At 39.5% G+C, this 14,045-nt stretch overlaps 1 protein-coding gene across 4 annotated transcripts in view; it reads left to right on the forward strand.

The window, feature by feature from the left end:
- The window catches only part of LOC122657996 (histone acetyltransferase HAC1-like), a 47,873-nt gene that overhangs the window by 24,261 nt on the left and 9,567 nt on the right, over positions 1–14,045 (forward strand). The window lies entirely within an intron of this gene.

Raw genomic sequence — 14,045 nt, forward strand, 5'->3', positions numbered from 1 at the left:
TATCGCAGATTTTATATATGTGGAAAAATCTTGTTGTCACCAAGGTTGGTTACAACAAGATTGTGACCTTACTGTTTTGCCTTTTTAGTATTACACAATTCTTTTTTCTATGAGGATAAAACATGTTATTTCACATAGACAATGAAACCTATTGAAAATGACATAATGATAAGTCACTCTCAACTTATTTTGAAAATATCTTTACCCTTGACTTCAATAACTTTTGGGATTAAGACACGGGGCAATCAAAAGAAGGTTACAACTTCTAACTTCTCCACCTTGGTGACAACAAGATCCGCCCTATATATGTATGTAGATTAGCACTCTGCTTATAAGATCTCTGCTAGGCAGATGGAGATAGCTAATTTATCCTTACTAGGTGGACATCTGTATTTTGTTTTTTTGCTAAATAATAATTCTACCAAGGGGAGGGAGGGACAGAGGATATCCCTCACAAAAGAAAAATAAAGGGTTTTCTGTACATTACAAGGGCAACAAAGCCACAACTATACAAAAAGAATTAGCCAGTTTTTCTGGGAGGAAGGCCTTCTCCTAGATTCCCAGTGCACAGTCTGTGGAAAATATTTACCTTTTGATGCAGCATCAAAGAGCCACATCCGTAGGAAGAAGAAGAACCAGCCCCACTCCCATGTGGGGCCCATTGAGTAGTTAATTAGGGTTGGCCCTTGGCCCCATCCTTAGTTTACTTAGTAGTTTGTAAATTTTCTATGCTTGGTTTTATTTTTATGTTTTTAATTGAAACAGTTCAAATTGGTTGTATCCAATTGGTTCAATTTAAACGAAATGATCATATTGGCTGATAGGGTCTTAAATCCTATTGGCTACGTAGGAATCTTTCTTAAGTTAATGTTTTAAGTTAGAATTCTCCCCTTCCACGATTTTAGAAGGGAATTAAGTTGTAATTGTATTCAGCCAAGGAATCCTATTCCAGGGCTGAATCGTACTTGGCCTTTTGGCCCTATTATATATATTAATAAAAAATCATAAGAGGATTAGCCTCCCAAAATTGTGATTGAATATTGCTGCCATTGTTGCTGCTGTTTTGCTCCTTAGAGAGTGTTGCATCCTTGTGGTTCTATCAAGGTGGAAAGGGTAGGTGGATCTCCTACGACTCCTTGCGCCGAGACGGCCGGGAGGATATCCATTGAAGGTGGTTCTATCCTTCTCCATTTCTCAAGCTTGCTGCCAGAGGAGTCTGCTGCAGATTGACATCCAACTTCTGTTTCTAATCCTCTAATCCCTTCCCCAATCAATTCCCCTTTATTTTTATTTGAGTTCCATAAACCCCAAACACTCTTAACTCTGTCCAGCACTCCAGCATCAATCCTTCATCAGAATCCCCCCATATTTGGACCACAGTTCCCCCATTGCATCCCCTCCACTCGACTTGAAGCTCTGCCCCCATTCATCTCTCAAACCCTAAAATCCCCCCCAACTTCATTAAACCCAAAACCCTAGAATTTTCAGAACTAACACTTCAGCCATCACCTGGACTTCATACCCTGGCCGAGTGGTGTTCCCCACCAGTATAGAATTCGACTTTAGCCCCTTGCCTTAATTCCTAGTCTAAACCCTAATTCCCATCACTTTCATCTTCCCCAAAACCCGAAACCTGAACCCTAATTTTTTTCTGGAAATTCAAATTGTATCTAAGCCTAATCAAACCTACATCATTACACTCCTTAACACCTGCCTAGCCTTACCATCTATCACAACATCACATTCCCCTAACCCTAACCCTAGAAATTGACCAAAACTTTAATTCTGCCCTATTGAACTACATAATCAGTAGCCCCTTGGTTCCTTTGTCTTTAGATTTTAGATGACTGACCTCTAGTATAGGTTCTTTACCTATCTAGAGCTACATTAAGTTTCTTTAGAGGGAGTGGAATGCCTTAGAGTACTAATCAAAGTACTTTATATATTTTCTAATGGGGATACTCATTTAAACGCATATACACATGTAAGAGTTGATTAGTTACGAAATAAAACCATCCAAAGTGATTTATGGTTTCCAAACCTAAGTAATAGGTCTGCCTTGTAGGTCCTGATCAGTATGGAGAATTAGAGGAATGCAACACTATGGCATGATAATGTACTACAATTTTTATCATATAAACATGTTTATCTGATTTTAGGTTAGTATATGAGAAAGTACTGTAATGCTACATTGCGACAAAAAATGGAAAAGCAACACATTCCATAGATTGATATTACAAATTTTCCATATTTAGTTGCATTCTTATTTGTGATGAAGCAGTTATGTAAGGCTAGGTTACAAGTAACCCTAACCTCAAAGATTACCCACAATAAAAGATCCAAATAGTCCCAGCAATAGAGATCTTGGTAAACTGATCACTAAATTCGAAACAAAACAAGAATTAGAAGGTTAAAGATCAGGGCTCAAACCACCCAGTAGATATGCCTCAAACCTGGATCGAGTGGAGCTCTCCTGGGGAGGAAATAACCCTTTCAATATGGGTCTGATCAGAGGAATACTTGCAGAGATATAGTTGTTCGAAGATGCAGCAGAGAATGACCTAAACCAGTCTGCTGATATCAGTTCCAGGAGAGTATTCTGTTCTTCTAAAACTGTCTCCGGAAGACCTCCAAAAGCTGATCGAGTTTAGCTTGTATAGAGCAGAATCAAACCCCAAAATCTCACCTCTTTTGGTTGCAGGTATGCTGAGATCAGCGTCTTCGAATCACCAACAGAAAAATAGAAATTGAAGCTGCCGCAAGCTCTGGTTTGTTCCGTTCAGTCCAGCAATCAATTCAGGGTTGTTGTGGGACTCTTAGATCTCAAAAGCTTGAATCAAACTCCAGAAACACCAATCGGAATGTTGCAGGGTTTAAATCAAAATAGAAAATAAGAAGAAGGGAGATCGAGAAGGGAAGAAGATGGGGGATAAGGTTGGCTATCTCAGCCTGGGCATCTCACCCACACAGCCTCCCTCAGGACAATCTGGTTGCAAAAGCAATAAACTTTATTTCTTCAAATCGTGGGGCTCTTCTGAGCAATTAAAAGTAAAAATAGCCTTAATGGCTGAACAGAAATAGAAATCGAAAGTAGACTCAGACTAGGACTCTAACTAGGATTCCTAATTAGAAATTACAACTCAAATAGGACTAAATAAAACTAAATAGAAGACTGAATAGAAGTCTAATAAAAACCTATTCAACAACCCACGATTTATGCTGGTGTAGGGGGGATCTTTACACTTACCATACACCTACAGTGCTGCTGGTGTAGGGGAATCCCTACACCTGCGGCTGTATTCCTTGTTTGACAGCCGAGATACATCAACTCCCCCTCTTAAAATCATTCGTCTTTGACGAATGGATAAAGGACATGTAGTGCTCGTAGAGGTCTGGATCAAGGAGCTTGAAGCCGTCAGCATGAATCTAGGTACTATCATTGTCGAGTCGATTCTTCCACTACTACCCCGCATAGTAGTAAAATTGTTGTCTAGCACGTTCTCAATAATGTCGTTCATAGGAGTGATAAACTGTGGAAGACGCAAAGCATGTTCAGTGTCACCCTCGTCAGAATGGTGGGTTACATAGAGTGTAAGATCAGCCACGTTGAACATGTTACTAATCTTCATGGATGGAGGAAGCTATAGCATGTAGGCATTGGTTCCGATGTATTGCAGCACTTTGAAAGGACCCATTTTGTGAGGATGAAGCTTGTGATTGGCTCTAGAAGGAAGTCACTTAGGAGAAATTCGAACCATTACTAGATCACCTGGCTGGAATTCCACGTATCGACAATGATTAGCTGTTGCCTTGTACCTATCATTGCTAATGGCAATGCATCGTCGAACATACATGTACTTACGTCATGCGCCTCAGAAACTCATCAGTGTCCACACTAACCCGGACATGAGGAGGTAAGGGAATCAAGTCCACTTGTCGTTTAGGTTGAAGACCCCTAAAACAATCTCAAAAGGAGTACAGCCGATGGTACGATTGACAAAGCTGTTATTTGCAAACTCGGCAACATCAAGGATAGAAGGCTGGTTCTTCTCATTGATCACAGACAAGGCATTTGAGTAGGTTGCCTAGGCTGCGGTGAACCACCTTAGTCTGACTATCGGTCTGAGGGTGAAAGGCTGTGGAGAACTTCAGCTTTGTATTTCATCTTCATCCATAAAGTTTTCAGAAATAACTGGTGAATTTCACATCTCTATCAGAAACAATAGACTTTGGCAAGCCATGTATATGTACCACCGCTTTGAAGAAGAGCTTGGCTATGTGACTAACATCAAATGTCTTCCGACATGGAATAAAGTGAGCCATTTTTGACAATCTGTCCACCACTACAAATATAGAATCATGTCGCACCTGCGTAGATGGTAATCCAAGGACAAAGTCCATACTGATATGCAGCCAGGGTGGGTGTGGCGCTGGTAGAGGTGTATATAGGCTTGTGTTATGCTTATCTCCTCCCTTAGCAAGTTGACAAGCATGACAGAGTTGTATTACCTGTTGTACGTCATGCTCCAAATGTGGCCAAAAGTATAAGTCAGCAACTGCAGCATACGTCTTGCTGACCCCAAAATATCCTCCCATACTGCCACCATGTAATTCCCTAATAAGATGCTGCCATAGGGAAGTTAGGAATACATAGGTGTGTCCCTAGGAAGAGTGTATTCATCATGTAAAGAGTATTTTGCATCAGTTCCACCTTGCTTTGATGTAGTATAAATAGTCAAAAAATAAGAATTGGATGTGTACTCGTCTCGAATATGCTCAATGCCTGCACTGTGAGTAGTGGATATGGACATGGTGAGTACTTTACGACTTAACATATCAGCTACCTGATTCTCTTTGCCTACTTTGTATTTCAAAGGAAAATGGAACTCTTGGAAATAGACAATCGATTTAGCATGCCGATTGCTTATGGATCGTTTAGAATGGAGATACTTGAGAGCTTCATGATCTGAATATAGAATAAATTCCTTTCCTATAAGTTAGTGTCTCCAATGCTTTAGAATCTGGATAACTACGTATAGTTCCAAGTCATAGGTAGAATATCGACGTTTGGCATCATTAAGCTTCTAACTGTAGAAAGCAATCGGATGACTTGATTGCATAAGAACTCCTCCAATCCCAACATGGGATGCATCCGTAGCCACCTCAAATATGATATCAAAGTTAGGTAGGTGTAGAACTGGTGCCTCTGTCATCTTTTGTTAGATCTCAAAAAGCTTTTTATTAATCAAAATTCGTGTTCAATACTTGCCCCCTTACAATCTTATATAAAAGACTCAAAAATAAACTCCTACACTAAAAAAGAAAGGCCTAACCCAATCCTTAACCTACTAGGTAACTTAAATTGACTAGGAAACTGAAATAGACTCAAAACAGTCCTAATCCAGCCCCACTAAACATTTAAAAGAAAACTGCTAAAAGCACTTAAATTGAACCATTGGTTGAACTGGTTCAATATATGAACAAAAACATCAAAATAAAACTAAGTATGGAACTAAAACAGCTAATCCCGTATGCAACCTAGTTACCCATATTTTAGGCCCATAAAAGTGCCCTATTACATAGAAAATCCATGAGATCAAATGCCTAACATGTATATAAGCCAACCCTAGACTTATTCCTAAGCAAAGAAGCCCAGTTTGGTGATAAATCTGCATCAACCCAAGTAACTTTTTGGTCTTCTAATGTATGGCTAAGTCACAAGTGACTCAACCCCAGAATAGGATCTTAGAGACAACCAGTTCAGTCGCAAATAACACTCTCAGCAACAGTATATGTAACAGCTACCATCAGTAAGTTAACAATAGGGTAGCCACACCTAACAATACTTAACAAAGGTTTAAGAAAACCACAGCCACAGAAGGAACTGAACAGCCGCCTAACAAGGCCTATTTCAGGGACAGGGAGGGCATTAACTGGGGTTAAAACCCTGAAATTTGTACATAACAGAATACCAACAGGTAACCAGTTGATGGGCCTCAAACTTCCATCGAGTTTAGGTCCTATTGAGGTGATGCACTACATTAGAAATAAAGTCTTCAAGGCATGGAGCTTTCTCTTCAGAGAACCATGGTGGCATAACAGACTCTATGTGCTCGACCTCTGAGTCAATATCAACTGTGAATGTCATATTCATTGTCTCCTCAATGTTGGTAACCTTCTCATCCTAGACTTGAGGCACAAGCTCCACATCTTCAAGAAAAACATCTTGAATGTTGATGAGTTCTTGTGGAGTGTTATCGACCATCACTTCATCTTGCATGATTTCAGCTTTGTCTACTTTGATCTCTTCAATGTAGACCTCTTCAGTAGAATCTTCTACATGTGGAACTTACGTCTTTGAAGCTTCAAACACTCTCTTCTTTTTCATCACAATTCACTGTGGCCATTTCAGCTTTATTTTCAACTGGTGCTCTCTCAATTTCCTTTGGTAATGTAAATTTGCATTCAGTCTTTGATTTAACATTGTTGATGTTAGATTTCCAACAATCTTCAACTTGCAAACTGAATCTCTTTAATGGAGGCTTCAAGTTGTCTTCAGGTTTGAAGACCTTTTGGTGGTGATGTTGTCGAAGGGAATTTATTTGACCTTGCGGTCGAGCTTTGAATGCCCATGGTAAATATTTCTTACTCAGGCCTTCCTTCATCCTTGCCCAATTAATAGGTGTTTTGCCTTCATATTGAAGATCTCTCTCAATAGTTCTCCACTACTCACAGGCTGGCCCCATAGATTAGTACGAGCTAATCTCATCTTCCTAGACTCAAGTAAATCATACCAATCAAAATAATCATCCAAAGCAGCTAACTAATTATAAAATACCTGTCGATCATGTCTGCCATCGTATTCTTGCAACCCGAATGCTTCTGTAGGTCTAGACTGTTCTCTTCCTTCTCTGTGCCTATGGTTGGTGTGATGAACTTGAGACTGTACTTGATATTTGTCCTTACTGGAGTAACCTGTAGTTGCTCAATTAGTTGCAACCTTTCATACAAAGCTCTCTGTTCAGCAGAAATAGCTTTCTGTTCAACTCTTATTTCTTCAGATATAGCCCTCTGTTCATCAGAGAACTTTTGAAACATCTCAATCACGGTAGCTATAGGACCGGGTGTTGCTGGCAGCACTAGTTTACCCTATTCATCCATGCTCTTAATAAAGTTCTAGATTGGTAGGAGACCAATTAGAAGCCAATAACCAAGATCTGCTATGAACTAGGTAATTCGGCGAAGGGTGTTAAACTGTTCGGTTTCGGTTAAACGGTTTGGTTCAATTCGGTTTTGGCTGCTTGAGAGTAGAAACCGTAACCAGACCATTTAACTAAACGGTCTCATAATCAAAACCTGGACAGTTTGGTAAACGGTTTCGGTTAAACGGTTTTTAAACGGTTTCGGTTAAATGGTTTTAAACGGTTTTACAGGGTTTCAGTTAGATGGTTAATAAATGGTTTCATAAACCATTTACTAAATCTAATTTACACTGGTTAGCTACTGCATTTTTTAATAGAAAATGGACTTTCTATTAATCTTTTCAATAAGATATTCCACCTAGTGCATCTTTTTTGTTTTTTTTTTTTTGTTTGGTAGAAACCTAGTGCATCTCTTTTATCCCCCTATTTCTTGATAGCTTCTTTAGAATCCACAACTTTCCTAGAACCTATAATATTTACACATCAAGGAAGACGCATATAAAAATTAAGAATGAAATAGGAACAATGGAAGCCATGGTTAGAGCTTCAAAATACAAAGACCTAGAAGTACATAACAGTACGAATCAATAGCTCCCCAGAAATTGAGGTTTTAAAATGGTTAGACGGTTTGGTTATAATTGGATTACACGGTTTGAAACCGTTGGATTAATCAGTCTAAACCAAACCGAACCGATTAAATAAATGATGTCATTTCTAAAACCATAACCAGACCATTTAACTAAACGGTTTGCTGATTTCAGTTTAAACGGTTTGGTTTGGTTTCGGTAAATGGTTTCGGTTTGGTTTTGACACCCTTAAATTCGGCTAGGTCAAAATAGGTGAAAAATGTGAAATTAGGGTTAGGGACCTTGGGTTTGATGGTAGGGTTATGCTAAGTTGATGTAGGGGAGTCTTCCAATGAAGGTCTTGTCCAGTATTAACAAGTCTAGGCCTTTTAATTAGAATTGGCAGCAAGGTTAGGGTTAGGGTTAGGGTTTCGGGTTTTTGAAAAGAGGAAAAGATGGATTTTTAGGGTTTATGGCGGTCAGATGAGGGAGCAACTTGGATCGAGTTTTCCCTAGTATGAGAGGAGAATTTGATCAAAGTTTGGTGTGATTTGGCTGGCTGGTTTGGTCTGGGCAGAATTTAGGTATTAGGAAAATTGAAAATTAAAGGGGAATTCTTAGGTTTTGGGCTGTGAGAAGATTAGAAGAAGAATTGTCGGGGATGTGGATGATTCAAACGCACTGTTGCAGAAATTCCTTGGCAGCAGCAGCTTGTTTGATTGAAAAACTTAATAAAAAATCAATAAACTAGAATTGGAAGGAGATTTTCAAAGGACTTGAAAGAGAACTTCAAAAGAACCACCCAGGCTTCACACCGTAAGGTGTCGATTGGATCAAACACCAGTTCCAAGTCCCACCAGCCTTGATCAACCACAAGACAAAAATCTTCAATGGAGAAGAAGAGCAGCAAAAAGTTTTTTATTAATCAAAATTCGTGTTCAATACTTGCTCCCCTTACAACCTTATATAAAAGACTCAAAAATAGACTCCTACACTAAAAAGTAAAGGCCTAATCCAATCCTTAACCTATTAGGTAACCTAAAATGACTAGGAAACTGAAATAGACTCAAAACAGAGTCCTAATCTAACCCCACTAAACACTTAAAAGAAAACTACTAAAATCATTTAAATTGAACCACTGGTTTAAACCAGTTTTGGACCAGTTCAATTTAAAACACTAAAAGAAACTAAAACCGTATGCAACCTAATTACCCATACTTTATGTTCATAAAAGTGAACTATTACATTGAAAACCCGTGGGATCAAAGGTCCAACATGTATATAACCCAATCCTAGACTTATTTGTAAGCAAAGAGGCGCAGTTTGGTGATAAATATGCATTAGTTATACATGGTGGCAAGTAGAATCATATTGTCGATACATGTTGGGTAAAGAATGGTAGGTCAGAATGTATTCAACAACTATTTGCTAACACTGTCACTTCTGATCAAACTTCTAGAGTGGCATCCCCTTTTGATGCCAATCTTGCTATTATATCTAGAGGTAGTCAACATGTTTCTCCCTTAAGAGATGAGTTAAATCAATTATGAGGACGGATTCAGGAATTTGAGACATCTGCATCTACATCTACATCTACTGCGACTATTACTCACTCAAGTACTCACGCATTTGTTGCCTCCTCTTCCTCCACCCCATGGGTTATTGACTCTAATGCCACTTCTCATATAATTAGCAAGTTCCATGTCCTCTCTTCTCTTTAGCAAATTGAACATCCTTCTAGAGTCACACTAGCTGATGGTTCCTTTACTCGGGTGTTCACCTTTGGGTGTGTATCCTTACCTTCTTTTCCTATATGAAATTTTGTTCTCTATGTTCCTAAGTTACCTTTAAACCTCCTTTCGGTTAGTCAGCTGACAAAATCATTGAATTGCTCAATTACATTTTTTGCCTACTTGTGTTTTTCAGGACCTCTAGACGGATCGTTATCCTTTGCTGTCTGCTGCCCGAACAACACTTGCTGTCCCCTCACATGGGGGCGAAATGACGACTTAACCTCCTTGCCAGAACACACTGCCCGAGGGAGGTTAAGTTGTCATTTCACGCCCCATGTGAGGGGACAGCACTGTGTTGTTCAGGTAGCGAACAGCAGAGGATAAAAATTCCCTCTAGACAAGGAAGACAATTGGTAGAGGGCATGGGAATGATCTCTATTATTTTCATCAGTCCACTCCTATAGTGTTGAATAATGTATACCAGAATACCATGGGGGTATTCTGGTCTTTTTGGTATTTTATTTATGCTTTATTTATGTATTTTTGAACAAGGGTAGAATTGTAATTAGGGTTGTGACATTATTCACGTGAACAGTGTCGTGAATAGTGTTTCTCTTTGTAATCTCTTTCATTATTATTATAAATAGAGAGGTTGACTGATCTCATGGATCATTCAAGCCATTCAGTCCAATTGTGTTTTGTTAACATGGTATCAGAGCAAGCAGGGGTCACGATATCGAGTCCCCTTGGGAGCGGGCAGGTGTTAAAAAATTATTTATCCACCCGTGTCCCCCTTTGGATAGTCCGCCGTGTTAGAGCTCCTGTATGATATACATATTGTTTCCTCCCTTTCCTACAAGGTTGGCCTTTTAGAGGAAGCGGTTTCAACATATAGTTACTTCTGTTTCCTCTAGTGTGTCCTCTTCTCTTCAGTGACATTACTGGTTGGGACATCTTTCCCTTTCCAAGCTTCAACAAATGGTTCTCAGTTGCAAGAGTATCTCTCGTCTCGAGTGTGAAGCATGTGAGCTTGGAAAGTGTTAGCAAGAGAGCTGTATAACTCTCGGTATTAGTGTCTAGCACTAATACTGAGAGGAGAGTAGTGAGGAGGGTAGTTTAGGAAGCTTTCCTTGTTTTGGTTTTAAGTTGTTTGCCTGTTTTACCCTTATGAATATTATTTAGTGAAGGAAAGAGGGAGATCACGATTTTCTGTGACCCCTAATTCTGCACAGCGTCTCTCTTCCTTTCTCTCTCGATTTCTTTGTTTCTATTCTTCTTTTCCTTCCATTAATTAACATGGTATCAGAGCAATAAGGCACTGTTACAGCTTTCGTGGGATCCTTCTTCAACTTACTACAGTCCACGATTGAAGATTGGAGTGGGTGTTGAAGCTTGAAGACTTGCGGTTTTCTTTTTTCTTTTTTTCTGTTTGAAGAGGGAGTGCAGCACCCTATGCTGTATTTTGGGGGTTTTAGAGACTAGTTCATGTTATAAATTAAGAACTAGGTCTCTTTTTGTTTTTGTGGAAGTGTTTGAGTGTGTTGGATGGAGTGAGGGCTGCATTGAAGGCTGAGGCAGAGAATCGGCAGCAATTATCAGGGTTTTGAGATCGATTTTTAAGGGAGAAAAATCGAATTTTTCCACAGGCTTTTGAGATCGATTTTTGGTCTGTTTGTTGACTTGGCTGGAATTTTTAGGAGTGTGCTGCCCCTTTTCGAAGGATATTTATCAGCAATTTTTGGTGGTGGATTGTCTCCTATTGCAGCCGATTTTTACAGGTTTTATTGGAGGTTCGATTGTTCAGAATTTTATTATTCTTTCTTCACTGCATTCACTCAATAGAGCATTATGTTGATGGTTCCAAGGCTGTTATGACTAAAGTTTTTTCTTCTTCCTCCAATCGTGTCACTGAAAAGAAATTGGAGGGAATCACCAACTTTCAACAATGGAAGAAACTTGTTAAGTTGGTATTGACGGGACGTGATCAGCAGGATCACCTATTTATGTTCAAGCCTGATGATGACCAATTGTGGGATACAGTTGATGCTCGAATTTTGGGACAAATGCTGAATTCTATGGAGCACCAAATTGTTGATTTGGTAACACATATTGATACTGTTTAGGAGCTTTAGGAGTATCTCAATGTTTTGTACTCTGGACAAAACAACCTTTCTCGCATTTATGAATTGCCGTAGGAGTTTTATGGAGTTGATCGAAAGGGTCATCCTTTGACCGAATACTTTGCTGATTTTAAAAGGATGTATGAGGAGCTTAATTTCTTTCTTCCCATTACTTCTAAAGTGGAAGTAATGCAAAGTCAGTGAGAGCAACTTGCTGTTATGGGATTTTTGGTGGGACTTGGGAAGGAGTTCGATCCAGTCTGTTCCCAAATTCTTGGTGGTGACAAGGTAGCCACATTGTCTGAGACTTTTTCCAGGGTTCTACGTGTCTCCTGTGAGACTACTACTACTGTTGATAATTCGGCCTTGGCTTCTTTTCCCAAAACTGTGGGCCCAATGGTAGGGCTGGTATTGGTGGTAACGGTAATAGTGGTGCTGGTCGTGGTTGTGGCGGTGGGGCTGTGATGCAGATTCATCATCAAATAAGGCTTGTTTCAATGGGAATAAGTGTAGGGTTGGGATATATATATGTTGGGCCTTTGTTCCCAAGGCTTTTCTATGTATTAGGCCACTTTAGGGGCCTGAAATAGGGGTATATAGGTTGCATACGGGATTAGCCCAATACTTGGTTTTTATTTTGTGTTTTAATTGAACCGGTTTAAATTGGTTGCATCCAATTGGTTCAATTGGTCTAATTTAAGTGAAGTGATCCTATTGGCTAAGAGGTTCTTATATCCTATTGGCTACTAGGGAATCTTCTTTATTTTAAGTAGTCTAAGTTGTTTTTAAGTCATTAGGACTCTATTTTGAGTCTATTTCAGTTTCCTAGTCAGTTTAAGTTAGCTAATAGGTTAAGGATTGGGTTAGGCCATTCCTTTTTAGTGTCTAAGTCTAATTTTGAGTCTTTTATATAAGGTTCTAAGGGGGCCATATATTGAACACGAATTTGATTAATAAAAACTCAGCTTTTGTTTGCTGCCATAGCTGCTGCTCTGCTCTGTTGAGTGAACCTTGTGAGTAATATCAAGGCTACCTTGTGGGTAATATCAAGGTGAAGGAATTGGTGGACTCCGATCGATTCCTTGCATCTTGTAGATCGGGAGGTCGTTCTTCTAGTTCTTCAAAGCTGCTACCATTGAAGATTTAATCTTTCAAGTAAGTAGTTTATTAATTCAGCATTTAACCTTCTTCTTCTAATCCTCTAACCTAAGCTCCATCTACTCCTATTATCACCCCTTCCATTAATCCATAGATCCATTAGAACCCTAAAACCCTAAATCCAATTCTGCCCTAAATTGCAGAATTTTGTAACTCATCCAAACCCTAACTTCTTTATACCAAAATAACCCCCTAGACCTGCCCATTAATACCCTATAAACCTCTTTCCTAAAATCTGCCCCTAAACCCTAGATCTTACAAACAGTCCATTTTCATAAGGCATCCTACCCAAAACCCTAGAATTCCAACCTCAACCAAATTTGATCCAACTTATACCATTAGACTCATAAAATTCTGCACATCATTACCAAATAAAACCCTAAGTCGAAACCCTAACCATAACCCTAATTCTGCCCTAATTAGCCTAAGCTGTCCTAATCGGCCAGCCTTGTTAAGAGATCCTATTACCCTGGTTCCTAGTGGGATTACTCCTACCTAGGACTACATTAGGCTGGTTCTAGTAAACCACCTATCTTGGGTACTCAGAGTGTTCCAGATGGTTCGGGGAAGTGAGGACTTTTCATTACTGTGGTCGTCCTGGACATATCCAATGCTTTTGTTGGAAACTTCATGGCAAACCACCTCAGCAACAGTTTACCAATTCAGCTGCCACTCCTGAGTCTACAGTTTCTGCATCTCCACAGCTTGAGGGTAAGACCGTGAAGATGTCTGATGAAGAATATGCCCGTTTGACACAATTTCAAATTTCTCAATCAGCCCAGCCTCCAACCGCCACCTTTGTTCAGACAGGTAATGCTACTGCTTTGTCTTTATCTTCTGTTCTCTACTTGCCTGATTTCCCATTCAACCTTTTCTCTGTTAATTGTTTTACTAAATCTCATAACTGTTCTATAACCTTTTATCCGGATTCTTGTGTATTTCAGGATCTTACGACAAAGAAGATGATTGGTAGAGGTCGTGACTCGGAGGGACTTTACATATTTGAGGACACTTCATCTATGGCCGTGTACCGATGTGGCGTCACCCCACTAGATTCATTGTCATTTGGGTCATCCTTCATTGGAGAGTTTAAAGCTTTTGGATAGTCGGTTCCGGTCTCTTTCTAGTTTGAATTGTGAGTCCTGTCAGTTTGGGAAACTTCATCATGTGAGTTACCCTCCTAGAGTCAATAAACGGTCTGACCAACCTTTTTCCTTAGTTCATTCAGATGTATGGGGTCCATGTCCTGTCGTGTCTACTTTGGGT

The sequence above is a fragment of the Telopea speciosissima genome, chromosome 4, assembly GCF_018873765.1.
Source record: "Telopea speciosissima isolate NSW1024214 ecotype Mountain lineage chromosome 4, Tspe_v1, whole genome shotgun sequence".
Classification (NCBI taxonomy): Eukaryota; Viridiplantae; Streptophyta; class Magnoliopsida; order Proteales; family Proteaceae; genus Telopea; species Telopea speciosissima.